Raw genomic sequence first — 15,522 nt, 5'->3', positions numbered from 1 at the left:
TCAAAAACAACGAGTTTATGAAACTCGTAGGCAAATGGTTGGAACTGGAAAATATCATCCTGAGTGAGCTAACCCAATCACAGAAAGACATACATGGTATGCACTCATTGATAAGTGGCTATTAGCCCAAATGCTTGAATTACCCTAGATCCCTAGAACAAACGAAACTCAAGACGGATGATCAAAATGTGAATGCTTCACTCCTTCTTTAAATGAGGAAAAAGAATACCCTTGGCAGGGAAGGGAGAGGCAAAGATTAAAACAGAGACTGAAGGAACACCCATTCAGAGCCTGCCCCACATGTGGCCCATACATATACAGCCACCCAATTAGACAAGATGGATGAAGCAAAGAAGTGCAGACCGACAGGAGCCGGGTGTAGATCTCTCCTGAGAGACACAGCCAGAATACAGCAAATACAGAGGCGAATGCCAGCAGCAAACCACTGAACTGAGAATAGGTCCCCTATTGAAGGAATCAGAGAAAGAACTGGAAGAGTTTGAAGGGGCTCGAGACCCCAAAAGTACAACAATGCCAAGCAATCAGAGCTTCCAGGGACTAAGCCACTACCTAAAGACTATACATGGACTGACCCTGGACTCTGACCCCATAGGTAGCAATGAATATCCTAGTAAGAGCACCAGTGGAAGGGGAAGCCCTGGGTCCTGCTAAGACTGAACCCCCAGTGAACTAGTCTATGGGGGGAGGGCGGCAATGGGGGGAGGGTTGGGAGGGGAACACCCATAAGGAAGGGGAGGGGGGAGGGGGATGTTTGCCCGGAAACCGGGAAAGGGAATAACACTCGAAATGTATATAAGAAATACTCAAGTTAATAAAAAAAAAAAAAGAAAAAAAAAGAAATTAGGGAAACGACACCCTTCATAATAGACCCAAATAATATAAAGTACCTCGGAGTGACTTTAACAAAGCAAGTAAAAGATCTGTACAATAAGAACTTCAAGACACTGAAGAAGGAAATTGAAGAAGACCTCAGAAGATGGAAAGATCTCCCATGCTCATGGATTGGCAGGATTAATATAGTAAAAATGGCCATTTTAACAAAAGCAATCTACAGATTCAATGCAATCCCCATCAAAATACCAATCCAATTCTTCAAAGAGTTAGACAGAACAATTTGCAAATTCATCTGGAATAACAAAAAACCCAGGATAGCTAAAGCTATCCTCAACAATGAAAGGACTTCAGGGGGAATCACTATCCCTGAACTCAAGCAGTATTACAGAGCAATAGTGATAAAAACTGCATGGTATTGGTACAGAGACAGACAGATAGACCAATGGAATAGAATTGAAGACCCAGAAATGAACCCACACACATATGGTCACTTGATTTTTGACAAAGGAGCCAAAACCATCCAATGGAAAAAAGATAGCATTTTCAGCAAATGGTGCTGGTTCAACTGGAGGTCAACATGTAGAAGAATGCAGATCGATCCATGCTTATCACCCTGTACAAAGCTTAAGTCCAAGTGGATCAAGGACCTCCACATCAAAGCAGACACACTCAATCTAATAGAAGAAAAACTAGGGAAGCATCTGGAACACATGGGCACTTGAAAAAATTTTCTGAACAAAACACCAATGGCTTACGCTCTAAGGTCAAGAATCGACAAATGGGATCTCATAAAACTGCAAAGCTTCTGTAAGGCAAAGGACACTGTGGTTAGGACAAAACGGCAACCAACAGATTGGGAAAAGATCTTTACCAATCCTACAACAGATAGAGGCCTTATATCCAAAATATACAAAGAACTCAAGAAGTTAGACCGCAGGGAAACAAATAACCCTATTAAAAAATGGGGCTCAGAGCTAAACAAAGAATTCACAGCTGAGGAATGCCGAATGGCGGAGAAACACGTAAAGAAATGTTCAACATCTTTAGTCATAAGGGAAATGCAAATCAAAACAACCCTGAGATTTCACCTCACACCAGTGAGAATGGCTATGATCAAAAACTCAGGGGACAACAGATGCTGGCGAGGGTGTGGAGAAAGAGGAACACTCCTCCATTGTTGGTGGGATTGCAGACTGGTAAAACCATTCTGGAAATCAGTCTGGAGGATCCTCAGAAAATTGGACATTAAACTGCCTGAGGATCCAGCTATACCTCTCTTGGGCATATACCCAAAAGATGCCCCAACATATAAAAAAGACACGTGCTCCACTATGTTCATCGCAGTCTTATTTATAATAGCCAGAAGCTGGAAAGAACCCAGATGCCCTTCAACAGAGGAATGGATACAGAAAATGTGGTACATCTACACAATGGAATATTACTCAGCTATCAAAACAACGACTTTATGAAATTCGTAGGCAAATGGCTGGAACTGGAAAATATCATCCTGAGTGAGCTAACCCAAACACAGAAAGACATACATGGTATGCACTCACTGATAAGTGGCTATTAGCCCAAATGCTTGAATTACCCTAGGTGCCTAGAACAAATGAAACTCAAGATGGATGATCAAAATGTGAATGCTTCACTCCTTCTTTAAAAGGGGAGCAAGAATACCCTTGGCAGGGAAGAGAAAGGCAAAGATTAAAACAGAGACTGAAGGAACACCCATTGAGAGCCTGCCCCACATGTGGCCCATACATATACAGCCACCCAATTAGACAAGATGGATGAAGCAAAGAAGTGCAGACCGACAGGAGCCGGATGTAGATCGCCCCTGAGAGACACAGCCAGAATACAGCAAATACAGAGGCGAATGCCAGCAGTAAACCACTGAACTGAGAATAGGACTCCCGTTGAAGGAACCAGAGAAAGAACTGGGAGAGCTTGAAGGGCTCGAGACCCCATATGTACAACAATGCCAAGCAACCACAGCTTCCAGGGACTAAGCCACTACCTAAAGACTATACATGGACTGACCCTGGACTCTGACCTCATAGGTAGCAATGAATATCCTAGTAAGAGCACCAGTGGAAGGGGAAGCCCTGGGTCCTGCTAAGACTGAACCCCCAGTGAACTAGACTGTTGGGGGGAGGGGGACAATGGGGGGAGGGTGGGGAGGGGAACACCGATAAGAAAGGGGAGGGGGGAGGGGGATGTTTGCCCGGAAACTGGGAAAGGGAATAACACTCGAAATGTATATAAGAAATACTCAAGTTAATAATAATAAAAAAAATAATAAAGTCATGTAAAAAAAAAAAGACTAACAGACTAGATACATAAAGAGGACCCAGCATCTTGCTGCATACAAGAAACATACCTCAGAAACAAAGACAGAAAAAAAAAAAGAAATGTATATAAGAAATACTCAAGTTAATAAAAAAAATAAATGTAACAAACTACTCAGGGTTGGAGAATTAATAAACCCCAGAGAACCCACTACTGCCAACTGAAGACTTCATTCTCAATATATATTCTTATTGAAATGTTGGAACACCAGATAAGAAATTTTTACAGTTTATAGAAAGCTTGATAGATAGCAGAGCTTACTGTATAATCTCTTTAAGAACAGAGAAAAGGCAGTGTGACAGTATATGTCTGTAATTTCAGCACTCTATAGAGAATGGTGTAAGCAAATTAGGAATGATGAAGCCTAAACCACAGAGCTGGACTCCATATAAAATAAGAGTACTTTATTTTTAAGTTTTGCCCCAGTGATCAGAAATAGAACAGTCAATGGAGGTACAATCATTTATTCCCTCATGCACAGGAGGGCAAGGCAGGAAGATTAGAAATATAAGGTTTACCTGCACAAATAAACAAATTCACAGTAAACTGTGAATACTTAGACAAATTAGTAAGATCTTATCTAGACAAAAATTTTTTAAAAGGACTAGGGATATTTGTCACAGTGGAGTCTTCACTGGCCTTCCGCAAGGATTTTCAATCCATCTGTAATTAATTGTATGTGTTCGGTTATATCCTATGTTATGTAACAATAGCTGATTTAGTGTGTGTAATCTCAGAAGATCATGGGAAGTTAATTACTATGCTATTACCCTTATGGACCACAGACTGTTTCTGTAGAATAACACTGCAAGTTGTCTTAGGTTGTGTATTGCTACAATGAAATACCATGATCAGAAACAAGTTGGGGATAAAAGAGTTTATTTTGGCTTACACATCCACATCATAGTCTATTATTGAACAAAGCCAGGACAGGAACATCGAGACAGAAACTGTTGCAGGAACCACAGGGCATGCTGCTTACTGGTTTGTTCCCCATGGATTATTCAGCCTACTGTCTCATAGAACCCAGGACCATGTCATAGAGCCCAGACATGGTAGTACCACCCACAATGACTGGTACCTCCCCCACAAATCACTAATTAAGAAAATGCTTTACAGGCATATCTGCAATCTGATCTTATGGAGGCAATCTTTAATTGAAGATCCCTTGTCTCAGATAACTTTAGATTGTGCAAATTGACAAAAAACTATCTATTAGACAGTGCTTTTATTTACTAAGCCATCTTACAATGGCCACTCCAGATCATTCCTTACAAAACTCTAATTCTTCTATTAAAGTGAATCTTTATATCAATAATGAATTAATTTAAATGTTCAAATTTGATAAATAATGTATATTACTCAAAATTGGGATTTCATGGTGAAGGTTAGTATATTAAGGATTCTGAAAAGCCCTCTGCTTTAAAAAAAATCTCATGTTGACTTAACATTTCCAAAATCTAACCACAAAAGCACCACTGATAAAAAAAATTCAATAGTTTTTTAATAAGGTAGATGCAATATATTTGAAGCCCTACAACAATTCAACATCTTATTTTGTAGTTGAAATGAATAAAACTCAACAACAGAATCAATATGTACACTGTGTCACAATCATTCGATGAGTATTGGATTTCTTCATGAAGTTGCTTAGAAGTAAAATCCTCTTTGCTTTACACCTAGCAACAATTGTATGAGATTGGAAAGTCTTTCAATTATTATTTTTGTAGCTGTCAAAGCAGCAAGTTTAACCTTAAGTAATTCAAAAGACATACAACTAAATTCTATGCTCCATTTAAGATCTTTCTTAAAAAGAAAAATGGTAAAAGAAGAACCTTATATATCTTGAATGTTTTACAATTATAAATATAACATTGTCTGAAGGACCAGTACAACTAATGTAACTATTTAAAACCTTTGATATTTTGTTTTTATTTCTTTAGCATCTATTTACTTGCCGGGGTTGTGTATGTAGTCAAGAATCCACATGGAGGTCAGAGGATGACAAACAAGAAACAGCTCTCTTCTTTCATCATGGAGGTTCCATGGATTGAACTGAGGTCATCAAGGTGGGGAGCGTTTTACATACTGTGCCATTATACTAGCTACCAAACATGCTAATTTAAAATAGAATTCTGTATTTGTATTTTTAAAAAGGTGTCTTTCACCTTTTTGAAGACTTTCACAAATAATCCTCTCATATAACTTAAAGTAGAAAACAGTTGTCATAGAAGATGTTGGTTTGCTCTGTGTTTGTTCTTTTATAGAAACTAAAAAGGAAATTATAGATACTGGGTTCAGATGTGTACAATTGAAATTCACACCATCTCTTGTTTTCTGCTTTCTTAACATAAATACTAGTCACAAAGTCTGTCACTGAATTGTCTTTTTTAAAATTGATTACAGAAAATAAACATAGAGAACAAAAAGGAGGTGGGAAGTGAAATAGCTCACTGGTAACAGGAGAAGCAGCAAACTCTTACTGCTCTTTGGAAAGAGTAGTTTTAACAAAGTAAGCAAGAATCATTTTCTCTGGTTGAGTGTTGATTCCCCAGCGTGCTCTCAGTAAGTAATTAGAATGGCCCACTGAATGTCAGCATCAGCTTGTTTATTCTCATTATTTTATCATTTTAAAAACCCTCTAGGTGATGAGACATGCAGTATAGAACATAATTACCATTATTAGCATACTAATTGGACACAAAAATAGGCCAACTACAAGGTAGCCAACTGAATAATTTCACATTAATCAAACACCATAGTGAATAAGCCTATTGTTAAATTGACAGCTACCATAATTGGCAATATTTTGTAGAGAAATATCAGAATTTCCTTGTAATATCTCTCCAGTGCCATATAATTTAGTAATTTCCCAATGTTCCTGCCTTAAATTTGTGCACCTAACTTAAAGTTCGAGAAAACACCATGATGAGAATTTTAGTCTTTTAACAACTGTCCTAAATACTTAAACTGAGACTTCTTGACCTTCAGGAAGAGATGTAAGATAAAAAGTGAGGAAGTTACCAACTTAGTCACTTGTTGCAGTGTATAATGTATCATTTCTAAATATGTGCTATTAAAATCTCAAAAGCCTCTTGACCACAGTGACCCTTTTAAATATGCTCTGTTTTACAAAGTACAGGTATTATATTTAACAATAATCCTTTACTTGACAATGTAATATTTGTTATGTATTGAGAAATGATTATTATAACTGTTCTATATAAAGCCTGTTTTTCTTCAGTGCAGACCTATAGAGAAGCTATAAAATAAAATTCCTTTTTCAGTAACTGAGTATCATTTTATGATTAACTCAATTTCTTTCCCTATGAAGTATTTCTGAACTATATTACACTCAGAAGTGATTTTCTCGTTGCTATGATGTCAACACATTTACTATTTACTTTTCATACATTCATTCTCTTAGAAATCTATGTCAGAAAATATATGAAATCTTATTCTATGATAACTCTGTGGTATCACTTTTACTAGAGGAAAAGCCTATAGAACTGTCATTAATAGCCAGTGCTTGCCCTCATGATACAGGGCTTTATTCAGCTCCATTATGTCTTCTTATAATAGAAACACAGGTTTTCATCCTGATCCCCAAATAAATTATGTGTTCTGATCAGTCAGTTTTATCTATACTAAACAAACATGTTACAATTCCTTATGCAGGGTGGTTTGAATGTGAAATATCTATCAGTGGCTCATTTATCTAAACAATTGGTATCCAGATGATGGCTCTATTTTGTGAGGTTGTGGAGGCTTTAAGAGGCAGAAACTCACTGGCAGAAGTGGTTCACTAGTGGCAGGCCTTGAAGTTTTACAGCTCAGCCCCACTTCCTACACACTGTCAGCTTCTTGGCTGTATATACAATGGGACTACACATCTCACACTATTGCACTATATTTCCCTGCTGTTACAGACAGTATCTCTTCTTAAACTGTGAGTTGCAATAAACTCTTCCTTCCTTACATACTTTTTATCAGGAATCTTGTTGCGGTCAAAAGAAAAGTACTTAATACAGATACTTTCTGCACACATATTTGCCCCTTAACTACCTTCTTTACTCTTTGAAATACCCATAAAAGGTAACTTAATATTTTTCCCTCTGTGATTGTTCTTGCTCCATGAATCATTACCTTACTATTGCAATGAGGACTAATTTCTCCCTTGCCAAATTCTACTATACCTTCTACTTGGTTTTGATCTGTTTACTCACTAAGAAAACAATAAGCACATGTGTATCTGGTGGTAGACAGGGTACCAAGAAGCAAGAGAAGAGACAGAGCTTTCACATTGTTCTTCTTTAAGTTCTTCTTTAAACTTCACAAGTCTGGTCCTATATATCACTTATAATTTTATTTTTCTTTCACCAGGGATGGAGATGATTTATTATTGCAACAGAAACATCTGTAGATCTCTAGGCACACACCTGTACATAGGTGAATATGGAGAAGCCTACCGATATAACCAGCTAGCATTTAAACCTAAGGCTTCACCTATCCTCTCTCTCCTTACATGTGGGATGTATGTCATGTTTATTGAGTGAAAGTAACAGAGCTTGTGTCCTTTACACACCAAAGTCCTGTCATGAACCTCTCATCAAGGGGTAAGGCATTTCTACCTCAGGCGGTAGGCACAGGGCTGACAATACACCTTTCAAGCACCGGGAGAACTAAGCTGACACTTATTAGCAACTCCTCTTGTCCTCATCCACCTTCACTGTGCAGAGGCCATCACTATACAGACATGTCAGACATGAAGTTTAGAGATAAGGAACAGAGCCCAAGAGCTTCCTGCTCTTTTAGAAGGCTTTGGGAATGAGAAAACCTGACAGGGTTCTTTAATATAGCTACATGTTTAACACTTACAAAGGAATGTGTATATACTAAGAAGCTGAGTGTGATAGAGATTAATAAAGAAGGCAAATAAATAAATGAGTGTTTGGGGAGAGGCATTAAAAGAAGAAAGGCATGGTGGTGTTAATAGCACCAAAGTGAGGAAGGCAGGTCAGAGATTCTTGGCATTGGTAGCTCCAAGGACAACAGAAGGCTGACAGCCTAGAGATATTGGTGGATCAGAACAAGCATGGACTCCAGGAGTCCTTCTTGGTCAGGACACTCAGTTAACTCACTGTCACCCCAATCAGTCCCTTATGAGTCTTCTCATCACCAAGGCAATAGGGGGCTCAAGGGTGGTTGGTTATGGAACTATAAAGACTCTGGCTGGCTTTTCATGGTGCTACTGGGGCGGTGAGCAATGCAGCTATGACCTCAGGGGACTGAGGCCTCTCAGAGTCTCTTCTTGTCTGCGGTAGTTGTAGGAAGAGAAGGCTCGGGTCCCTCTCTGGTGAATATGACGACAGGTGCACTAGGGACAAAGACCTGGTCTATGCTGTTCAGCTTGGGAGCTGGGGGAGGCATGGGGGATTTTCTTCTACCCAATAAGTTCATGAAAGCTAGGTATGGAGAGGCACTCCTCAGAGACATTGAAAGTGGTATTGAGGTCATGAGTGGGTGTGCTAGAGGAGTGGAACAATTCTATAAGCCAGAAGGCCCAGGGGTACCTGGCTTTTGAAGACACTAGCTGAGCAGAATCTGGAGGAGGGGAAGGGGTAAGAAGCCTTCTTTCTTTGGGAGTTCTGGCTCAGAGGATGAGCCTTAGCTAGAGAGACCCTCTTCAGTCAGAGGAGGAAGGACTGGTACTGGCAGATTTGGGGCTGATCTGACTCTGTGGGATTCAGTTTCCTTGTCTTCTCAGTGGGCTTTTGGAATGTCTTATCTGAGGTGCAATCGGGTGCAAATGGGATGTGCAGTGTGTATGGGAGACCATTCAGTTGATTTGGCATGGTTATAGGAACAAAGTACCCTGAAGACTTAGGGTACTCTGAACACACCTCCTGAGCTAGAGGGTTCCCCCTGGCTAGACCAGAAGAACTGGGTTCTCAGCCCTGTGATCAGTGCTTTCCTTATTTACTAACTACTACAGAGTCTCAAATATTGAGCTTATGTCAGGAGTCAGGAGGTTGGCCACCTGCAGCAAGAAGTATTGTTGCAGGACCAGGAGCAGCACCAGGAGGGCCAATTGCTTAGAGTGGACCCAGTTTACTTTCTGTGGTGAGTATTGGCTAATGACTGACCTCGTCTGCAAAATTAGATTAGGGGACCCTGGAATATTCAATTCTGGCATCTGGGTCAGAAACTCCTTGTCATAGGGGAACTGTTTGTGCTCTGAAGAATATTTTTCCACAATCCCCTGTCCCTGGGCATCTGTTCCCAGTCTCTCCTCTTGAAGTGTTCCATACTTTGGATGGAATGCCCAGGCTGAAATGGGGAGCTAGTCATTGTAGTATGCTCAACATAGGGGCTGTGGTGAGTACTTTTGCATGAACTAAGCTCCAGCCTCATATATCTGAAGCTTCTCCCTCAGAGCAGCCACCCAAGTCTGGAGCTGCTGGCAGATGGTGACATATTGGCTGTGATAATTTGGGCTGATCATGTTTCTCTTCAGCATGAGTCTGATCTCCTTCACACAGCCTATTTGAGGGTGTTGTAAGTATCCTCATAGGTCAGACTGGAAGGGATGGTGGCAGCAACCATCATACTGCAGCCCCAATGGAGTCCTTGAGCAGGCAGGTCAGTTTGTTATCTCCATAAGGTACATGAGACTTGTGGTCCCTTGCATTGGCCAGGGTATTGAGGATATTGATGAGTGCTAACAGAGAGTTGTTGATGTTGACACCCTCCTGCAGATGCTCTCTTTTGGCGTGGGTGCTAGATGTGAGCCATGAGCCTGTCAGGTCAGTCAGTCTCATCTTGGCTACTCGAAGGGTTTGTGTCAGTCCTGTAACCCGGTCCTGCTCCTTCACAAAGATCTGGAAAACAGCATGAGAAGGGGAAGATGTGGCATTGATATCTGTGGGGTGCTATGTGTAGCTGCAATTGCCTCTGACTAGCATCTTTAGCAGCTGTTCTACTGAGGCTGGCTGGTGGAAAGTCCTGGCACCAAACACCCATATCAGGATCCTCATGAATTGTGTGTGTGTGTGTGTGTGTGTGTGTGTGTGTGTGTGTGTGTGTGTGAGTTTGGGTGAGGGGGTCCTTTGGGCTGCAGGAAGTCATTGATATGCTCATTATACACTTCCAGGTAACTGATGAGCACCTCAAATTGTTTTTCTCCCTGACTGGCTTTAAAACACCTCTACAGTTCTATGGTGGTCAGGTACATAATGCCAGGCTCTCCCTTCATTCCCTGCATAGTATGTGTTTTCCCAGGCCCAGGAGCACTAGAGACAAATACTGAGAAGTTGTAACTCTGGAAGAAGTTGTCAAGGATGCTATGTGTAGTGCGTTATAACACATCTTGTTGAGTGGCCACCTCACCAAAGACCCAGTCACAGAAAAATGCCTTTCTTGGAGCCATTGTAGGAGCCATTCAATTTTAGACCCAAAAATACCCCATCACACTACTTGGGGTGAAACACCAGTATCTGCTCATCTACCACCTGAATCTCAGGGCCACTGCTAACTCTCAATCTCCTTAAGGGTGGGGAGGGCCTCACCCACAGGACCACATGAAACAGTCTGTCTTCCAAAGCCATCACCATATCAGAAACTTTTGTTGGTTCTTCCTGCTGATGTTCAGGGTCTCTAGTGTCCCTCAGACTCAGGAAAGAGCTCCCTGCCACTCTCTCCCACTGAATCAACCTTCCAGTACAGGCAGATTATAGTTTTAAAAGTGCGCGTACCCTGATTTATTCTCTTTGCATTCCTTTGTTACTGAATGACCAGTGTACACTTCAGTAAAATTTATTGAAATAAAGATCTTTTTCCTTTTCTTTCTTATCAGTCCTATTGAATTTACTCATCATCCACATTCAAAACTATGTAGAAATTGTTCCAATATTTTAAATTTTCCTTTCTCTATGTTTATCTTTTATATTGTGAGAAATTGTAACTACTGTAACAAAATAACTTAGATAACCAATTTGAGGTTATGAAAAGCTTATTTGGGTTCAGAGTTATAGAAGTTTTAGTTCATGGTCAGTTAGCTCTTTTATCTTTGTACCTGTGAAGATGCATCATAGTGGAAAACATGTGCCAATGAACATTACTTAACTTTTGGTGGTAGGGAAGCAAAGCAAGAGTAAGAGTAAGAGTCAAAGCTATCCCTTCCAGTATATCCAATCAATGATATAAATTCATTTTATTAACCTTCATAATTTAACAGTTATTTCTAATCCCAACAATATCATAGGCTAGGGAACAAGTGCTTAATGGTTGGGTTATGAGTGATACCCACTATCCACTCTTTTAGTCAGTGTTCTATTGTTGTAAAGAGGCACCAGGATCATGGCAACTCTTATGAAAGAAAGCATGCAATTGTGGGCTTGCTCACAGTTTCAGAGGCCTAGTCCATTATCATCACGGCAGGATGCATGGCAACAAGCATGGTGCTGAAGCAATACCTAAGAATTATATGTTCTAATCCATAGGCAAAGAATGAGAAACACTAGGCTTTACATGTTTTTTGTAAAAGTCCAAAGCCTACCCCAAGTGACACACTTTCTCCAACAAGCCTATACTTCTTAATCCTTTTAATCCTTTCAAATACTGCCAATTTGTTGTGCTGAAGTATTAAAATATATGAGTCTTTGGGTGTCATTTTTATTCAGAGGATGACATTTTTTTTACTCCCTGGCCCCCACAGGCTGATAGCAATGTTATAGTGCAAAATGCATTTTGTCCAAATTCAAAAGTACCCACTGTTTTTCATAATCTCATCACTGTTGAAATGTTAGAAGGACAAAGTCTCTTCTGAGACTCATGGCAATCTCGTAAATATAAGCCCCTGAAATAAACATAAAAAAATATCATGTACTTCCAACATACAGTGGTACTAAGATATGCATTACCATTCCAAAAGGGAGAAAAAGCAGAAAAATAAGGAAATAATGCCCAAAGTAAGACTGCAAATCAGCAGGGCAACCTCCAAACCCTGCATCCCTGTGTCTGATGTCAGAGGGATCTACAAGTCCTTTCAGTTTTATTGACTATAACATGCTTCTTTCTTTTGGGCTACAACCAGGCTGCAACTTTCCTCAGCAAGTATTCCACTCTCTTGGTATCATAAACTTCTTTCAGTCTCAAAGGCTCTCCAAGTTTCACCTTCAGAGCTTCACACAAAAGGCCTCTCTGGGCCTCTATGCAAACAAACCACTAATACATATCTGACCACGGCAGCTTTTTGTAGTCATGGGGGGGGGGGGGAGATTCCATAATCGTTTTCTTTTATCCTTGACTCTAAAGTTAAAACAATACAACCAATGATGCCAATTTTTGATTCTTGCTGGGAATGGAACATGGCCCCCTCACTCAATTACAACTACATCAAATGTATAGTCTTTGATGGTTTCCTTCGTTGTCTAAGCTTTCTTTAATTCCTTTTCACATGTAGGAAAATTAACTTGTTATGATCTTGCCTTGAAGTCACCATTCTCTTAATCCCATTTAACATCAGGATTTTCCTTAAACTTTTTATCTCCTTGAGCAGTGGACTTTGATGCAATGAAACATTTCCTAGTGCTCCTTTCCTTCTAACAATGTACATTTTGCATTTTCCTTCCTCAGTATGCTCTCCTTTATTATAGGTCTGCATAAGAATGATCACTAATAGCCACAAAACTAGGCTGTCTTGAAATCTCCTCTTCCAATCCATTAATCCAAAAACTCTTCAATTCAGCCTTGGGCATATCTTTTGGACAAGGTCAGAAATACATTTACTTTCTTTGCAAAAAATAACAAGAATGGTTGGTGTGTAAACCACTAACTAATATTCTTCTACTCTGAAATTTCTGGGCTGTCATAATCTATATTTTTCCCAGAACTATTGCCATTCACACTCCTATGCTCATTAATTCGAACTTAAAACACCCAACTGCTTTTTCTAATCAAAAGTCCACATTCTACCAACATGCAGCATAATCAGGGAAGCCACACAAAAATCTATTCCCTGGAGCCAACTTTTGTCTCAGTCACTGTTTTGTTACTATGAAGAGAAACTAGGACAATGACAATTATTGTGAAAAAGGCTTTTAATTGAGGTCATGTGTACAGCATCAGAGGCTTAGTCTATCAAGTTCATGGCAGGGAATATGTCTGTAAGCATGGCACTGAAGCAACAGCTGAGAGTACTAAAACATGATCCATAGTCAGAGAGAGAGACTCTAGGATTGGCATGAGGTTTTGAAACTTAAAAGTCCCCCCACTGACACACTTCCTCCAACAAGGCCACACATCCTAATCCTTTTAATCATTCCAAATACTTCCACTCCCTATTGAATAAGCATTCAAATGTATGAGCCTTTTGGGGTCAGTGTTATTTAAATCACCACAATCTACACAATGACATCTAGTTATCTATTTTGTTTATTCTTTTGTATCATTAACTTGTGTTCCAGTGTTAGATTCTATGTCTAGAACTGTCAATCAACACTTCTTTGTTGCACCTTAAACCTTTCTTCTTGCATCTACAAAATAAAGGTGAAGAGCTGGATAATATTATATATGTATGTATATATATATATGTGTATATATATATATATATATATATATACACATAGAGAGAGAGTGTCTGGACTTTTAATTATGTTAGAATTTTAATTACATAGCTAGGATCTGCACTAATCAGTTTTCCAATCCTAGTTGTACACTGAAATTCATGGAAAAAATTTAAAACCTTTAAAAACATTATTAGAAATAAAGCTTTTATTAGTATTCTCCAATTTATACAATATCTTGGGAGGTGATATTTATTTTTAAGTGTTGTAATAAATAATGGTTTGTTACTTGTCATATATTTATAAGGTATTATATGATACAATATTCAAATTTGAATAATTAGTAAAAAATATTACAAAAATATCTGTGTTATAAAAATACTCAAATTCTTGTATTTAGGCTTTCAAAATGTACTATACATTATTTTTATTTCTAATCACTTTAATATGCAACCTAACCCAAAGTTCATTTACATCATATGTCCCTTTGTAATTTTGTTTATCCTCTCATTTTTATACTCTCCATGTTTCCCTGCCTTTGGTAGTCATAGTCCTTTTGTTATTGTTTTTGTTTGTTTTGTTTTGTCTTATTTCATTTTAATGAGACCACTTTTTGTTTTAGATTTCAAAATAAGTGAGATCATAATGGTTTTGTCTTACAGTGCCATAATTATTGTACTTGTATGATATCATTCATATTTAACTATGATTTATTAATTTAAAATATTCCATTTTTGAGCTACATAGTACTTCACTATATAAATATATAATACTGTTTATATAAGTTCATCAATTTATGTACAGTCTGATTCAATATCTCAGCTACTCTGGACAATGATATAATAACAAATATTCGTGTCCAAGTACTTCTTTGATAAATTGTATTAGTTACTTTCCTTATTATTTAGATAAACATTTGGTTAAAATAATTAAAAAAGGGAACATTTTATTTTGGCTTAAGTTTGAAGATACAGTGCTTAATATTAAAGAATTCATACTGACAGGAGAAGAGGCTGCTCCTTGTATTTAGGCTTTCGAAACATACTATATATTATTGATATTTATATTCATTTTATGATAACATTGCTTCTATAGTCAGGAAGCAGGCAGCAATTAATGCAAAGACTCAATGTGCCTTTTCCTTTTCACTTAGTTTAGGACTCCATCCCACAGAATATTGGCAACCACAGTTAAAATGCCTCTTCCCACTCCAATTAACCTAGTCTCCGCAACCTATCATAAACACCAGCAGAGTCTAACCTCTTCTAGATAATCCCTCATGAACATACTTAGAAGCTTGTCTCATAGGTAATTCTAGATCCTGTCAAAGTGATAAAAATACTGATTTCATTTCTTTGGGATGTGCATTCATTTGAAGAGTGTTGGATAGAATAGCATTCCTACTTTTACTTTCATTAGGATCCTCCAATATAACTTACATTTTCATTAACAGTGACTGAGTGAATATTCCTCTTCTTCTACATACTCATTAAAATTTGTTATCTCCCAATGCTTTGATAATAATCATTCCATATGGGAATGAGAGGATATCAATTTTCAGTTTTGATTTAGATTAACCTGTTGTGCTAAAGAGTTTTTTTTTTCATGTACCAACTGGACATTTGCAACTGGATTTACTTTAAAAAATTTCTGGGTTTCCTGACACCATATAGTGTGGGCCAACAAGTAGGTATCACAATGATAAGCAAATATGTGGTGAAGAGATAAGAGAGAAGGAGAAGTGGAAGATTTG

At 38.6% G+C, this 15,522-nt stretch overlaps 1 pseudogene; it reads right to left on the bottom strand.

Moving 5' to 3' along the window:
- Positions 1 to 9,601: 9,601 nt before the first annotated feature.
- Kif18b-ps1 (kinesin family member 18B, pseudogene 1) lies at positions 9,602 to 10,811 on the bottom strand (annotated as a pseudogene).
- Between the last annotated feature and the right edge of the window lie 4,711 nt (positions 10,812 to 15,522).

This window comes from Rattus norvegicus, chromosome X (genome assembly GCF_036323735.1).
Source record: "Rattus norvegicus strain BN/NHsdMcwi chromosome X, GRCr8, whole genome shotgun sequence".
Lineage (NCBI taxonomy): Eukaryota > Metazoa > Chordata > Mammalia > Rodentia > Muridae > Rattus > Rattus norvegicus.
Note: the sequence above shows the minus strand (reverse complement) of the source record. Positions and strands in the feature narration are given on the sequence as shown.